Below are 16,819 nucleotides of genomic sequence, written 5' to 3'. Positions count from 1 at the left end.
ATACAGGTGCTTATTTACAGTGATGAGGATCAGGAGAATTGTCAAGGAAACTAGGGGAACAAAATAAAAATCTAAATGTTAAGATGCATATGTTTTGCTTTCCCTCTCTTCAACTACCCATGTGAGTCATATTTCAAGATGGTTACAGCAATGTTTATCTATTTCACCATGTGCTGTCCTTGAGTTCTTTTCATGGTCAGTAAACTTTTGGATAAGATTTTCATCACTCCTTCTTTAGTCTTTAAAAATGCACAAAATGAACAAGCCACCCACCTCCCAAAACAAATATGTAGGTGCTCCAAAAACCTTGATTTCAGCTCTAGAGGGGCAAGGGTGAGAGGGAGGTGCTCCCCTAATGTAAGCACTGCAGAGGGCAGCTTTCCAGCTTGTCTTCCAGGTATCCCCTTGCAAGCCCTTGTGTCTGCAGGGAGACAGGTAGTACCAGCACAACTCTCAGTGCTGTCTGCCTTCTGAGTGACACTTGCTGAGTGACAATTTGTAGGTAATTTAACTCCCTGCCTGTGACAACCGAAATAGCAGCAGCTGTTCTAACTTTTCCACATGAACCGAGTGTGATCAAAAGTTGTATTTGTCATCCCTGAACTAGTCTGACATATGCCAAAATTACACTTTTGAATACTTATCCCATGTATATAGTTATGAATACTGGAGAATATGAGTGGTAGTAATGCATCTGGAGACCTGGATGCTGGGAGGATTAGGCTGGTTTTGGAGTGGATGTACATTAGGGCATTGAGCAAGTGGGAAATGCTGTTGCAACAAGGGCTTGATATAACAATGGCCTTGTTTCATTGCCCCTAAGAATGAGTCGGTGTTACCTCAGACACAAAGATCCTAGTGAAGGTAAAATACTGTAGATTACATCTCTACAAAGTTAACTGCTGGCAGGGACATAGGCACTTTTATACATTTAATTTTGGCTCCTCTTCTTAGTTGTGTTCTGGAAAGGTTTGCCTCTCTTATAACAGCAGAAGACCAGCCTCTTAGACTAGGTACTTCTTTGACTCACCTAAAGTTGGGCAATGGCATAGCTCCTTCTCACTTGTGTTGACATTAGCTATCAATCTGGCAAAGAATGTAGTGCCTCTTGGTGCCCCTGGGACTTTGCAACAGTGTAATTATCCTGCTGTCAGAATGAAACTCAACCCCTTTCCATGCTGAAGGCAGAGTTTTAATGTCTAAGGCAAAACAACTCCAGAGAGGGAAGACAGAAGATGCTGACCATCACTTGGACAACATGTTGTGGTCACCACCTTTCAGACAGGTGGACAGACTATAACTTACAATGTTGACCAAATCTGTGTATCTTATCATACATGCATGAGTGTTGAAACTGGCTCTGGTCCACAAAATGGCAAAGCAGGAGATGCATCCAAAACCTACACAGAGACCTTCAGATGTGCTCTGTGCTGGTTAAAAAAACACTCCAGGAGCATCCTGAGGCTGGGAAGTGTCAGATGACAGCATCACTGCCATCATATCATCAGAGATGCTACCCTTAGTGACTATGATCAGAAGTAAAATAGGTCACTGTAAATCTCAAAGACACTGTAATGTTATTGCTCAAATTGCTGGCTATCTTTCTATTCACTGATTCCATTCAACTTAAAGAAATTCCCCCTGCAGCTGTCACTAGATAGAATCCTTTACATCTTGATACGTACTGCTGTGTAGCTTAGTCGCTCTCTGTAAATGGCTGCTGTGACTTGTCTCTTAGCTGAGTGACTTGACAATAAAAACAGAAGGAAGCCAAAATCCTCATTAGCACAACAAAGGATAATGCTCAGTAAATGCTGAGCTATACAACTGAGTTAATGTATGCATATTATAATTCTGATTATTATTATTATTTTTAAATGACAAATACTGGAACAGAAATAATCTAGCAAAAGGAGAAGCTAGATTTGCAGTAAATCTAGAAGAATGGCTGGGAAACAGTGTTTTCACAAGATCCATAGTTTCCCCATATATTGTTAGTGCTAATGAGGTTTTTTTGCCCTTATCCGTGTTACACTCTAAGCACCAGAGATGCTGTGGTAGCAAAGATTAGTAAGGAGCTGCATGTTGCTCTTTGGTGCTGCTCTCTGAACTTCTGTGCATATTCTGCATGGCCAGTTCAGGCATGGGAGGTAGTGGGCTCATTCAGTGGTTTTGCTTTTGAATTATTTGTGTGTAAGTATATTATCCCATTTTCTAGACAAAAAGATATGAGTAAATCAGAAATGTTGGCTTCTCCAACTTCTTGTGGGTATGCAAATGTATGTGCAATGGTAGGCCAGTTTTACCATGTAAAGTGCTTGACTGTTACATAAACCAAAGTAAGACATCAGCAGTTTTTTGTTGTTTCCCTAAAGTTCGTGACTGTAAAGAGAACTCTGTGTTCCCTTTAAATTGATTTTCTTTCAGTGGAGGTGAGTGAAAAGTCTTACATCTGAGTATTCCTTCCAAAGTGCATCATTTTTTCATCTTGAGTGCCCTGACAACATCAGATGTACATAGGCCATTGCTGCAGGCAGCAATCACCTTGTCACCAAGCAGACTTCTGGCTTTTCAGTTCTCAGGCATCTGGCATAATTATCCTTGATTCTCAAGAATTTACACTCAGCAAGTATTGCCTTCTCTCTCTGCATCCCAACCTGTCAAGTCTCAAACGTGGGTTCAAAAAGACAAATAAAACAATTATTAATGCAGAAAGTGTGAAGTGCAGCTGGATTACCTCTTCTAAACCAAACAGATGCGTTCAGTATTGTGAAGTCTGTTCAAGAAGTATACTTGTCCCCTGGCTATGCTGCAGTAGCAGAGACTGGTAGTTAAAGCACTGACTTCTGCCTACAAACCCGCGGTTCTCAGCAACATGGTCCAACCTACCCAGAGTCACAGCCTGGTTGTGGATAAAATTGCTGCCTCGTGTTCAGATTGCTGACAGCTGAGACAGAAATAGAGGCAATAGTCCTGTACTTGTCATGTGATTAGTTTGATGATCTGACAGGTCTTTTCTAACTCTTACTTCAATGAAGGCATCTTTGTTTGCTCCTTTGTTCCTCTTCAGGTACAAAAGTTTCCTACCAGCTAATTAGAGGAAAAAGCTGCCATAAACAGAGAAGTCAGGTAACAGATAGAAATAACAGTGAGCAGCAAAAAAGAATCATTGACCAGGCCTCTCAAATTAATGCTTCCCAGTTTAGCAAACTAAAGCAATGTAAACTGTGAGGATTGAAACAACAAAGCAGTCAGCATGCATCAGCTGAGCGACAACAAAACGATGTTAAAATCTGATACCAGAAACAAAGACCTGAAACTACATGCAATGTAAAAAGGGGAAACACAGCAGAGAATCAGCAGAAAATGAAGTGAATTAGAAAGCAGGTCAGATAGAGGGTGTACAATTGTTTGGTAGCTGCAAAGAAACAGAGAATGATGCCAGTATTAGAAAGTTTAGTAATTTCATACTCAAAGATCACAATAACATCTTTTTTATTCCTTGGTAAAATTAGTGGGAAGTGTTAATGATCTGCCACAGAGCTGAAGAAGTCTTTTTTTTGTTTTGTTTTCCCCTCAGTTGAATTTTAGCTACAAGGGAAATTGTGAGGTTGATGTAAAGTAGTTTATGTATATTATATTGCAAAATGGCATATCTCTGGAGTAAAGCCTAAGTTTCTAATCTGTCACCTTGCAAAAACATTGAAGACTATGTGTATTCCAGAGCACCAGTAATTGCATGTGAAATAGTAACTTCACATTTCAGCTCAAATTCTGAATTTTCAGGTGACTTCTTTCTGTGTTAACACTCAGGATGAAAATCCAAATATCAGGATGTTTTTCATTTGGCAGTATTTTTGAGTTCCTACAATAAGGAATATAGATAGAACAAAAGATGATCATGTTGCTGTTAGGCTTAGTGGGAGGGCTTGGATGATGGGAGTTGAACCAGCTGACTGTGAGTTGGGAGAAGCCACAGAGCTGCTGTTGCTTTCCTGAGAGCTATTTGAAAAATTCCCTTCAAACTATTTTCTCAGTCTTGGATAATGTCTATGAGAAATTCTTTTCCACTTCTTTAGCAGATGTCAAGGCTGTAGGCATTTGTATTGGGAAGGGTTAATGCTTTCTAAAGCTTCCAGGCTAATTTGTTGTTTGGTTGGTTTTTTTTTTTCAAGTTTGTTGTAAAAAAGTTCTTCTTCACATATGAATGCTGTTCACCCTATTACCCACAGCCAGTTACCATATAATCATACTGCATGTTAGCATGCTGGGATCCATGAAAGATATTTTTCTATTCCAGGCTCTGTACTACTGAATGCCATAGGGATGCAAATCTGAACCATTCTGAAGGCTTTGGAGCATCCTGGGAGACATGAGGTTAGAAATTATCTTGTTCAGTAGCAGAGCCCTGCTGCAGTTGACACACTGAAGGCAGGTATTAAGGGTGGGTCAGCATCTACTGATGCAGAGGATGAGCTATTCTTGCTTCGGAGATTTGACAGAAAATATTATTCCTGGATGGTGGAATTGCATTATCTTTTCAGGTGTGTATTTCATTAGAAAAGGCCCTTCCACTGAAAGTTGGTTACCTCCAAACAAAAGCATTTCTTACTCAGTAGTTACAAACTTTCCACTACGCTTGCTTCCCTCTACTAGCTCAGAAAATACTCTTCCTCAGATTTAACTGAGACTGAGGGGTGACCTCATCAATGTTTACAAATATGTTAGGAGTGAGTGTCAGGAGGACAGAGCCAGGTTTTTTTCAGTGATGTCTAGTGATAGGACAAGGGGCAATGGGTGCAAACTGGAACATAGGAGGTTCCACGTAAACAGAAAAAAACTTATGTACTGTGAGAGTGACAGAGCACTGGAACAGGCTGCCCAGAGAGGTTGTGGAGTCTCCTCCGCTGGAGACATTCAAAACCCACCTGGACACGTTCCTGTTTGATGTGCTCTGGGTGACCTTGCTCTGTTAGGGGGCTTGGACTAGATGATCTTTCGAGGTCCCTTCCAACCCCTAAGATTCTGTGATTCTGTGAATAGGTTGGGACCCTTACTCCAAGGCCAGCTGATAAAAAGTGAGCTGTGTTCAGCTTAATAGAGCTAGCCCCTCCCTAATGGATGCCTCTTGAAGGAAGTTTGTTGAATCACCTCAATACAGAGCCAGAATCTAACAGATAAACTGTGTGGTCTGATGCTTCTGTGACTGCTCTGGACAGATAGTGTGCACCAGCACAGTGTTTGACATGTCAGACACCTTGTCAAGTATTGCACTGGAAGTATTGGGTGAAGTGAGCTGTTCTGTGGCTCGTAAAAGGGTTTTGCATGAATGTGTGAACCATAGCACAGGCTAAGGTGTTAAGTCCCACCAATTTGCATCTTGCAAGGTTCATTTGCAGATCTATGGAGGAAATTCCATACCTCCCACTTTGCACAAGAACACAGATGTTTGCAGATGCATGTTCTTCAGTATGTGACATTTTTTTACATATGGGTGCACCATCAGAAAATGTACATGTGAATGCTTAAGGGAGGCTTTTGGACAACATTAGTTCTAAAGATCAATGACACATGATGTGTGCTCCAACAGCAAGGCACTGCACAGTGTAAGGGTCTTCCCTCATGGGCACTGTGAGAACTATTCTGCCAAATGCAATTAATTCGATCCAGAATTGGGAAGGATAGAAATGTACCTCTCAAATGCCTTCAAATAAGGGACAAGACTGTGCATTTTATGAATTAAATGGTAATATACTAAAGCAGAACACAGAGAAGAGACAAACCAGTAAAATTGTAGACAGTTTTCAGACAGTACAGAATAACTCCTGAAAATAAGAAAATAAAAGCAGGTAAACACTGCATAATTTTCCTGGGATTATTCATGGTTCCCATAACTAGTGATGTTTTTTTCAGAACAAGCTTGACAAACAACTTGTAGGATGGATGTAATCTAAAAACTGTATCCATGTAACTGGTCTTGCTTTGGGCAGGGGAAGAGACTAGTCTAGATGACCTCTTAAGATCTCTACCAGTCCTGTTTTTCAAACCTGTAAGAGTTCCTTCTTTGCCACTCACCTTGTTCCCAGCACTATAATCACGTCATGACTCACATTTTTTTATTGGTATAGCTAACGTCAGTGAACAAAGCTGGCTGGTTGTTTTAGCATAGATTCTTTACCTAGATGGACCCAAAAACACTGCTGCAGAGAGGAGGTGGTCACTCACCTGCTCTGGGCTTGCCCGTAAGCAGCAAGGGACTGTGGGGCAGGTCAAACATGAATGCTGGGTTGCCTTTTTTCCACTCATCTGTCCTGTAAAATCCTGTTTTGCCCTTGTCATTGTGTCAAGTTACTTCATGCCATGACACATTATGAAGACAGGAAAACTTATCATTATTTATTTAGATATTGCTTCAATCTGATGGCCTGAGGTAGGAGTGAGCCCTCCTGTGCTGCAAGGAAGCGGAAACACTTATGACAGCTCCTGTAGCAAAATGGGCATCAGGGTGTGTATGGAAAATTTGCAGCATTCAAATGCAATAACCTGTGTCAAGAAGCAATGCTGACTTAATTACATATGTTTGGTAATATTCCAAGATTAGGAGACTTAGGTATCTCTGCTGCCACAAATTAAACAAGAGGGTTGAACTAACCTGCCAGGTCCCATTAGCCTGGGCCCAGATTAGTCCTCATGAATTTTTATTTCCTTGAAGTAAAACATAAGCAGATGAAATAGCTGAGGTAAAATGCTCTTGAAGAGTAAATTGTCAGCCCTTGCAGAATAGGTGAGCTGGTAGTACTCTTGTAAACCCACTGGACTTTTGCCCTGAAAGTCTAATAATATTCATTTTTCATCAGCTGCACAAGCAGGTGAGTAATGGCTGCAGCATATGCAGAGCAGAAGAGGGGCATTCTGCAAATCTGTGGAATTTACTTTCACTGTAGTCAATGGGACTATTTCTGTGAGTAACTATTTGCAGGATTAGGTCTTTGGTTTTAGAGCAGAGACACTAAAATGCATGTTTGTGAAAAGGAGAGGGAGAGCTGGATGTGCTGGTGCTCTCAGTGGCAGCTTTTAATCTAATTTCTGATCATAAAGGGAAATAAGTTAGCAGATTAAATGAAGAAACAGAACTTCTTTTGATGAGAGAACTTAGAACAGAGCTTACCAGCCAATGGCTGGCTGCCATTGGAAGGACCTAAATGTGTGCAATAATAGGATGACAACAGATGTAAAACATTTTATCAGCCCAGGCAATATTGAGTTTCTCAGCTCTGGGGGCAGCATAGCTTCCCATTTCTGAGTCATCTTACTGGATAAGGTTATAAACTGCCTCAGCTGGAGCAGAGGTATTTCAGGTTCCTTGTGGAGATTTTAAATAACCTTTTAGGGATTTTTTTGCTTCATCTGTGGCTAGAGAGCTTCAGTGATTTTTTTTCAATCACACCTTCTGCATTTGGGGTTTTATGGCAGGTGCCAATGCATTCTCCCTGGTGGTCCTGAGCTATTTCAGCCATCTTGATTTTTAGAAAATGCACATACCTGAAGTTATGTACTCAATGGCTCAGGAGTCCAGATCCATGCTGTTTGTATTCATTTTCACGTTGGCTGGTGGCAAGGTACTGTGTTTCTCCTCCAGTCCTGCATTTACACAGCAAACTGTCATCTGTCAGCAAGAGGGGTTAGGAGCATGATGAAAACTCAACAAAGTCTCGGACTGAAGAAGTGGATGAGAAAAGAGGCTGCTACCTCCTCATGTACATTACTTGAAAGGTTATCAGTGTTTCAACCTCGAGGCTGAAATAGAATCTGAGGCGTTATTACTTCAAACAGGTGAGGTGCTATAACTGTTTAATAATGCAAAAGGAAAAATAAAACAACAACCACAACAAACAAATATGTTTTGTCTGTGCTCACTTATTGGGAATTAAGGATATGTGCTGAAGAATTTTTCTTGAAGAGTTAATGTTACCAGTGTAGTGAAGTTAGCTCTTGGTTTCTCCACTCTTTTATAATATAGAGGACTGGGTCTGAAGTAAAAGAAGCAAAAACATTAATTGCATCACATTTTTTAATATATGTATTAATAATTCTAATTCAGCATTGTAGCGTATAAATGATTTCAGGTGATTACAACCTGATGTTTATATTACAACATATACTTCTCTAGCGATAGAAATGTCTCAGTCCTAAAACTGAGTCAGAATTTCCATGTTAAATACAGACTTTGTGAGTAGTACCTCAAATTGGCACACGATGGCAGGATGATGACATTTTAAAGGAGATATCTTTGGGCATGTGGTAGTCATAGCAACTAGTTTGAAACGTTGTCTTTAAAGTCTGTTTTGCAGGGGACAATATTTTTCATTTTGCATTTTAGACTGCAAAATATCTATCTATCTATCTATCTATCTATCTATCTATCTATCTATCTATCTATCTATATCTAGCATTAAAGTCAGCTACATGATACAGGATTGAATTCTCAAAGTTTGATTGGGAAAAAAAACGAACAAAACCAACCAACAAAAACCCAAAACAAACAAATAAAAACAACAACAAAAAAAACCCCATAACCAACACAAAAACAGACAAAAAACCACAAAACCAATTAATAATATGGTACATTAAGTTCTTGCCACTGAATGTTCGGGGTTTTGTTGTCATTTTCCACTTTTTTCCTTTGATTCTTCCCAGAAAAACAGAGAGCCTGAGTTCCTCATCAGCGAGGAGGAGTTGGGAGAGGTGGGGGAAGTAGAGGGAAGTACTTCTTTGCTACTCCTGAAATGATCTTATACATAGTGGATGGAGGGAAGGTGGTGGATGCATTTTTTTTAGATTTTAGTAAGGCTTTTGATATTTTCCCTTAAAGCATCCTTCCAAACAAGCTGTCCAACTGTGGGATGAGCAGGTTCACAGAGCACTGAGTGAAGCACTGGCTGAAGGGCAGAGCTCAAAGCGTTGTAGCGAACGGGACTGGCAACCAGCCACCAGTGGTGTTCCTCAGGATTAAATTCTAGAGCAGTTCTGTTCAATATATTTATCAATGTTCTGGTTGCAGGAGTTCAGTGAATAATTAGCAAATTTGGTGATGATATCAAGCTGGGAGCTGCTGTTGACTTTCTTGAGGGACAGGAAAGCTTGCAGAGGGATATAGATAGAGCACGTGGCTATGATTCATGAGATGAAAGTTAGCAAGTCAAATTGCTGGATGCTATAACAGAGACAGAGTAACACCAGGCATTAAGTATAAATGGGGAGAGGAGTGGCTGGAGAGCAGCCCTGCAGAAAGGGATCTGGGGGGGCTGGTTGGCAGCAGGCTCATTATGAGTCCAGCAATGTGCCCTGGCAGCCACGAGAGCAAACCTCATCCTGGGGGCATCAAACACAGCATCACCAGGTCACAAGAGGTGATTATCACCCTGTGTTCAGCATTGGTGCAGCCTCACCTTGAGCACTGTGTGCAGCTCTGGGCCCCAGCATTTAAGTACGATGTGAAGGTCTTGAAAGCATCCAGAGGAGGGCAACAAAGCAGCGGAAACAGCTGGAAGCAATGTCCATTCCATTCCAAAATATCTTTGAGCTAAATGTCAGTCAAAAGGGAACAGTTTTATGCCAATTACACCCTCACTGAAAGAGGAATTGATTTCTTAACAGTGAACATAAAAGCAATTAACAAAACCTAAAGTAGACTTGATAATTTTGAAATAACTCTGCTGAGTTTAATATGCAAAGTCTTTGGTGTTTCTGAGTATTCAGATAATGGCAAATTACTTTTGGAGATTAATTCTTAAAACAGGCCAAGAAGTTGGTGCAAGCCTTTATATCGTATTTGGTTTTCCCCATTCAAAGATCTATTTGGCAGGAAAATGATCCAGTTACTCTATTATCGTAGCACAGAGTCAAGAATACCATTTAATCATGCTTTGGGCTAACAAACAGAAGCAGAATCCTCAGTGAAACCCAGGTGTCTCTGTGTTTATCCATCTACATAATGTTGCAGGACTGAGATCTCGCTCTGCAGAAGATGAAATTATTAAGGAAGGATTCTTTTCAGTAACAAGGGATACATTCACCAGTGTAGGACAAAGAAGGTTTTAAACAAGCTTAAAAATATTTGTGTGTGGAAAATTAAAACACTTAATGATGTGGGAACATCTTGTGACATCATATTGCTGCAAACCCCACATTTCTAGTGTTTTTACTTGAAATGACTGGAGATCACTGAAGAACTGCTCTGCATGGCCTGGCACTGCTGACTGCTCTCTCAGAAATCTGAAAGGATCTACATATCTCAGTATTTGCAGGATCCTTCAGTTTACATTCAGTTTGAGAGGGGAAAAAAGAAGATTCTGAGTGAAGTTCTTGCTTATATCCTCCCCTCCATCTCAATTGCACTAGCTTCACCATACAGACTGCTTTGCCAAATATTTATGCATGGAGATAGATATCCTTCCCACATTGTCATGTTGGAACTATTTTTAACAAAACCACACATTTCCTGAAAATTATTTTTGAAATTAAAAGGTTCTGATTTGGGATCTGTCTTTAACAAAAGAAGAAAAGCAAATAAAAAAGCACCAGTCAGTGTGTTCAGAATGGCTGCAGAGAAATGATGCATCTGGCTTTTTAATGGAAACTTTCAACTCTGTGTATCCAAAACAAGCTGTAACAGCTTTACAATGAAGTTGTTTTGAGATTTCGTTTTGAAGTTTACTACTCCCAGTTTTCATTTATTCAATCATAGATATACATAAAACATTTTTATTATTCAGATAGTAATTTGCATGAACACCAGGGCTTTATCTCAAATGCTCACAAAGAAGGTTGCTGTTATGATGGGTCAGCTGGAAGTTATTCTCCTTTACTGTAGGGCTTTCAGTTAATTAAATTCAAAGAAACTGACTGCTAATGCCTATTGTACTCCAGATAAGAAAAACAAAACAAAACTTTTTTCATCAGTCTGTGGGGAGAGACTCTACTAATGGCCCTCCTGAGCTGTAGCCCCAATACACATTGAAACTTTGGAAGCATGGCCTGCCCAAAGGGTGACTTAATATTTTACCGGGCCTTACTCATCTGTGATGAATACAAAATGACTCGTCTGATGCATTTATCATAGCAAATTAACTAATTTTCTGAACTTCTAATGCAATGGAAGTTTTTCTGGAATATTATGCTCTGAATATGATTTAATTAATATAGGGAAAAAAAGGAGTGAGCCACAGTTGCAACAGAAGGGGCCTTTACCTAAATTTCCTTTCTAGAAAACTGATTGTTCTTATGAGAGTCATTAAGAAATTAAGACAATTTTGCCTTTTTTTTTTTTTCCACTTGAGTTCCACTTTCTGACTGCAGCTTTAGTTCTGCCAACTGAAGGAGAAACCTGAGTGACCACTTTCTGACTTTATTAGTACTAGTACAGGAATTCAGCTGGAAAATTAAACAAAAATCCAGTAGCAGTTGACCCAGGTATATGAAATTTCTATCAACCAGGAATCCCTAAATGTCTGACAGCTCTGTATAAAGGTGATCACAGGTGATCAATAAGGACACCTCAGCTTAATAACAGCAGAGATGCTTTTATTCACAGAATCATAAAATCATTAAGGTTGGAAGGGACCTTAAAGATCATCAAGTTCCAACCCCCCTGCCATGAGCAGGGAACCCCACCACTAGACCAGGTTGCACAAAACCTCATCCAACCTGGCCTTAAAAACCTCCAGGGATGGGGCATCAACAACCTCCCTGAGCAACCCATTCCAGTTCCTCATCATCCTGATAGTGAGGAATTTCGTCCTAATATCTAACCCAAATCTCCCCTCTCTCAGCTTAAAACCATTACCCTTTGTCCTATCACTATCTTCTCTGATGAAAAGCCCCTCCTCAGCTTTCCTGTAGGCCCCTTTCAAGTACTGGAAGGCTGCTATAAGGTCTCCCTGGAGCCTTCTCTTCTCTAGGCTGAACAGCCCCAACTCTCCCAGCCTGTCTTCATAGCAGAGGTGCTCCAGGCCTTTGATCATCTTGGTGGCCCTTCTCTGGACCCTCACCAGCAGCTCTATATCTTTCTTGTGCTGAGGACACCAGAACTGTACACAGTATTCCAGGTGGGGTCTGACCAGAGCAGAGTAGAGGCATTTATATATATATTTTAAATCTTGGACAGAGTTAATTGATAACACAAAAGGCTCTCAGGATCAGGGAGTGAATTTGTACAGATTTTTATAGACCTGAGGACTTGAAAAGACTCAAGTTCTGTCTTTGTTTCAAAGAAAGAATTTGAGACACTGGGTAGATGGAAGAAAAGGGCTTCGTCTGTGTAGAAAAAGGAGAAATGAGCTTGAAAGCCTAAGGAGGAGAGAACATTTGAAAAAAAAAATAAATTATACAATCCAATTCAGCAGAAATAGAGAAAAAAAAATCAAGAGACTTCTCTTAAAAGAGATAGTAGAATAGAGATCTATTTTATAGGCAGCTATATTGGATTAAATGAGGCCTAAAATGAAAAGCTATGTGCAACAAAGGCATGAGACAGATGATAGGTTTCTCCTTTTTCATGGCTGAAGGTTTCCAGCCCTTTTCACATTTGGCTGATTGCAAAGTAAGAGGATCATAGTCATCTTTGGCTTCTGTTGGTGAGAGGTCAGACCTCATTGCATGTTGCTCCTGTTGTAATAAAACACCTTTCCCTCAGGAGGAGTAGGTGGAAAGCTAGACAGACTCCTTTTATCCGAGTATGTGGTAGAAATTGAAGAACCAGGGAGTAGACCATTATCTATCCAGGGGGCCAAATGCACCCTGAAGTCACTGAAGGAAGTAGAGGTACACTGAAGAGTTTAGCCAATATAAAGTTTGGTGCAATCTTGATGGTCTTCTTTTCTGTTATTTTGGTTTTGTCTTTGGCAAACTTCAGTTTTCTCTCTTTGCTTTTCTATAACATCACTAGCCTGATCTTTTGAAATCTTAAAATATCAAATGCCTTACATTTAAATGATGTTCCAGGCACGGATTCAGCGTGGCTGTATAGAAAGCCAAGATTGTTTGGCAACCTGACCTGATTGACCCTCAGACAGTTGGATCCTCACAGCATGGCTGCTGCCTGAGTGTTAAGGATTACACAGGAAAGTGGAGAAAAGTGCTTAAGTGTCTGAAAAGGTTTACATGGGAAAAGAATGAAACTCAAAATGCAAACGGCGGCGACATCACAGAGCCTGAGCTGCGGGCAAAGCAAGGAGCAAGGTATGGAAAATATTCCTAATCAGTTCTGCCAATTATATCAGATTGTGAGTTTTTCCCCTAGCAAGAATATTCCTACACCAGTTTCATGCAGAGGCTAGTGGATCCAGCACTCACAAGTTCAAGGGCTCCACCGGGGGAGAGCAGTGCGAATAGAAAAGTATAAAGAGCTTTTGCTTTTTAATCCCATCCTATGGAAAAGTGAACATTCCTTTATGTTGAAGGAAGCCTGGAATCTGGGCCAATATAGATGCAACCTTTCTGAGTGTACCACTAAGATCTTTGTCCAGTCCTTCATCCTCTTGGTTTAATCAGTCATCCCATCATCAGTCTGCCCAGGTGTTGTTTTGTCCACAGTGGCTGCCTCTTTGGACAATCACCTGAAGTTTGATTGAGCTGTACTTCACCTGCATCTAATTTCTGCTCTTCTGTCTCTCCCCAGCCCCTCAGTCACTGTGCTTTTGCACACTGCAGGGATACTCAATGCTTTTTCCAGTGCCTCTGTCCTAATTCTGTTTCATGACCTCTTTTGTGTTGCTCTGTACTGCAGGAGTGCAGAGACAAGAAGGCAGGGACAGAGCATATCTCCTTCACTGTCTTCCTGAGAGATCATTTGTTCCAGGAAACCTGTTCTATTGGTCTCATTTGTCTTTGTTAAGTTGTTTAATATTAAGCACTTCTCCAGCAGCATGAATTGCAATTAACATGAATAACATGACAGTTTCTGCCCTGCTTTTCTCTCATTTATATAAGTTTGAAGCTGTAAGCATGTTTTGTTCCCCAAATATTTTCCAAGCTTAAAGGAAGGTGCTTTTGAAAGCCTTTGATGGCTAAGGATGTCAGAGGCTTGGAAAGAGATGTCAGTGCATGAGTAAAATTTACAGTTTCTTAATAGCTAGACCTTACTTCACGGTCATTCACTGTGTTCTGCTGTAGATCAGATTTGGGTTGGTGAGGGGCTTGGAAAAGGTGTGTGGATAGTTAAAGAAAAGCATACTGAGCATGCTGGTTGACAAAGTTGAAACTGTGATGAGATTGAGATGGGCCACCACCTTTTAGGTAATGTAAATATGTCAGGACACATGTCCTGTCTGAGTTAGAAATCATGCCTCTCTCTAAGTATGACAGCTTTCACTGCGCTGTGCATTACCACACTGCTTAGAAAACACTCTTTAAGAAATTTAAATCCACCATTTGAAATTAATTTTCAAACAGATATTTTCACATTCTAAGGCTGGGGCAGTATTTTCCTTTCTGTCTTTAGGTGGTACAAACGTTATCTTATCCTTTGCTGTACTCAATAGAGCACAGAGTGCACTTCAAAATCTCTCATTTGTCCTACAAAGCTGAGATGGTGATGCTGTTTGTGCCACCCTTGGTCCCAAAAGTCATTATTGATGTAAGAGATGTGCTCAGCCCTGGCCTACGTGGTGCTGCTATTTCATCTGCAGGCATAGTTCTCTCCAAGCCTTGTAAGCCCAGAGCTCTAATGCTATGCTTCCTTCAGCCTTTAGCTGACTGCCTAACCATAGGAGTGAAATGCAGTTTGTATGTTATCTGTGAAATTAGTTTGTACAACAATTGTTCTTTCAGAAGAGCAGCACTATATAAATGTAAGTCATTAATGTCATCGTTACCCAAGGACAGAAGAGGATGAAAATGTCCACATTTAGTTTTTTAGTGCTGATGTAACTACAGCATTCTGTAAGCCTATTTAAATATTATTTGCTTAGCATAATTGTTGCCATTTAGTTTTAAGCAAGAAGAAATGCAGATGATTTATGCTTTAGTTCCAGTTTTATTTGGTGCTATGAAACTAACGAAAGTTCAGATTGGAGGAAGTGAAATAATAGGATGATTTTAAAAAGAGCATTTTATAATTACATAGAATGAAAAGTGAAAATAACCTTGGTTACTTAGAGATACTACATTCTTAAAGTAGCAAACATCAGTAAAGCTGTACTTGCCTCTACTTTTTTTCAGCTCTTCCTAATTTTTTCATCCTGAGATCCCAGAATCTTGAAAGCAGAATAGAAAAACCCTCATGAATACTCTGTGAAGTCCATCTACTTCTACAACAGGATTATTCATCACCACGTGTTTTCTCCATCTGGCAACAAATGGCCAAAATGCTGAGACCACCACGTCACTCTTGCAAATTGTTCTGTGGTCTAACCAGTCATGCTATTGAGAAGATATCCCTGCAGTTCAATTCAAATTGTCTGCAATCATACTGTTTCCTTTCTCTTGTTATCCTGAGTAGTTCCTCCCCACCCATGTGTTTAACCTCTCTGAAATATTTGTGGATGGCAATCAGATCCCTCTGAGTCACTGCTTAGCTAAGCCGTTTGCATTTTGAGTTTCATTCTTTTCCCATGTAAATCTTTTCAGACACTTAACCACTTTTCTCCACTTTCCTGTGTAATCCTTAACACTCACTGGAACCATTAGAAGAATTGCCACTGAGTGAGTATGGGAACCAATGCTGAACCTTACACAGCACCTTACACCTTACCACCTTACACAGGTGGTCTCTTTAGTGGCCTGTGTGGCTGAAGATACCCTACGAAGCTAGTTTTTTAGCTACATAAAGAGGGAAAGTCCCTGCTCTGTTAAAAGCCCACAACCCCATTCTCACTAGCTGCAGCCTGGCCCAAATTAATCACCCCAAGCAGCAGAGACAGTGTGCAGGAAATAATGTGTCTTCCAGTCTTTAGTGATAGAACCCCCATTTTACTCCATTACTGGCCTGACAAACTGTGTGTGACTGGAAGCATAGGAAAGCTTCTATGTTTTCAATGTATTTATAATTTTTTATTTGGAACAACAGTTTAGAAATCTGAAATGTTCCATGGAATTTAATTTTTAGAATTCTTCCTTAGGAGAACTAATGTAAAACTACACTTTTTAAAAATACTGTGGTTAGGAAACTGACTCTTGGCCAGAGAAGGAATCAAGAAAGCCAGCCAGCTGGTCAACACTTTTGACCTCTCCCTTCCCTGTGAGCCTGATGACTAAAAAGCTGTCCATCTTGAGAGCTAAAGACTCTGGAAGGCAAGGCAGCTGACAGCAGCTTCCCTGCCTGCTTTCCATCAACAATTTTGACAGCTCCCCTGAGAGTGTTATTATCAAATTGGTATTTATAGCCAGAAAATGTCTGTCAAAAGATATTTTTAATAAACTGAACTTTAATTCTTCAACCGTCTACATGGTAGGCATGTCCTTTACAGGCAATTTTTCAATCCTCATTCCACTAAAATGTTTCCAGTTTGGCATGCCAAAATAATCTTTTCTCAGAGAAAAAGAAAAACCAGAAAACAAACCAAAAAAACCCCCAAACTACAAGCTTGTAAATAACAAATAGATATATAAAATAACACCTTTGGCTCCTAGTTTTAAGGCAAGAGGTGCTTAAATGCCTGAACAAATTGGGGAGCTCACAGGGCAGTGCAAACTACCCAGATCTAAAAAAATAAGAGTAAAATAGATAAGCTAAATGGTTTGATATCTGGGATGATTGAAGCTGTACAAGGAAAATGCCAAAGTATGAAAAATTGAAATGACAATGCTGCCAAGACTGTGT

The sequence above is a fragment of the Chaetura pelagica genome, unplaced genomic scaffold, assembly GCF_000747805.2.
Source record: "Chaetura pelagica isolate M959 unplaced genomic scaffold, ChaPel_1.0 scaffold76, whole genome shotgun sequence".
In the NCBI taxonomy this organism is placed as follows: domain Eukaryota; kingdom Metazoa; phylum Chordata; class Aves; order Apodiformes; family Apodidae; genus Chaetura; species Chaetura pelagica.
This window is presented reverse-complemented; position numbering follows the sequence as displayed.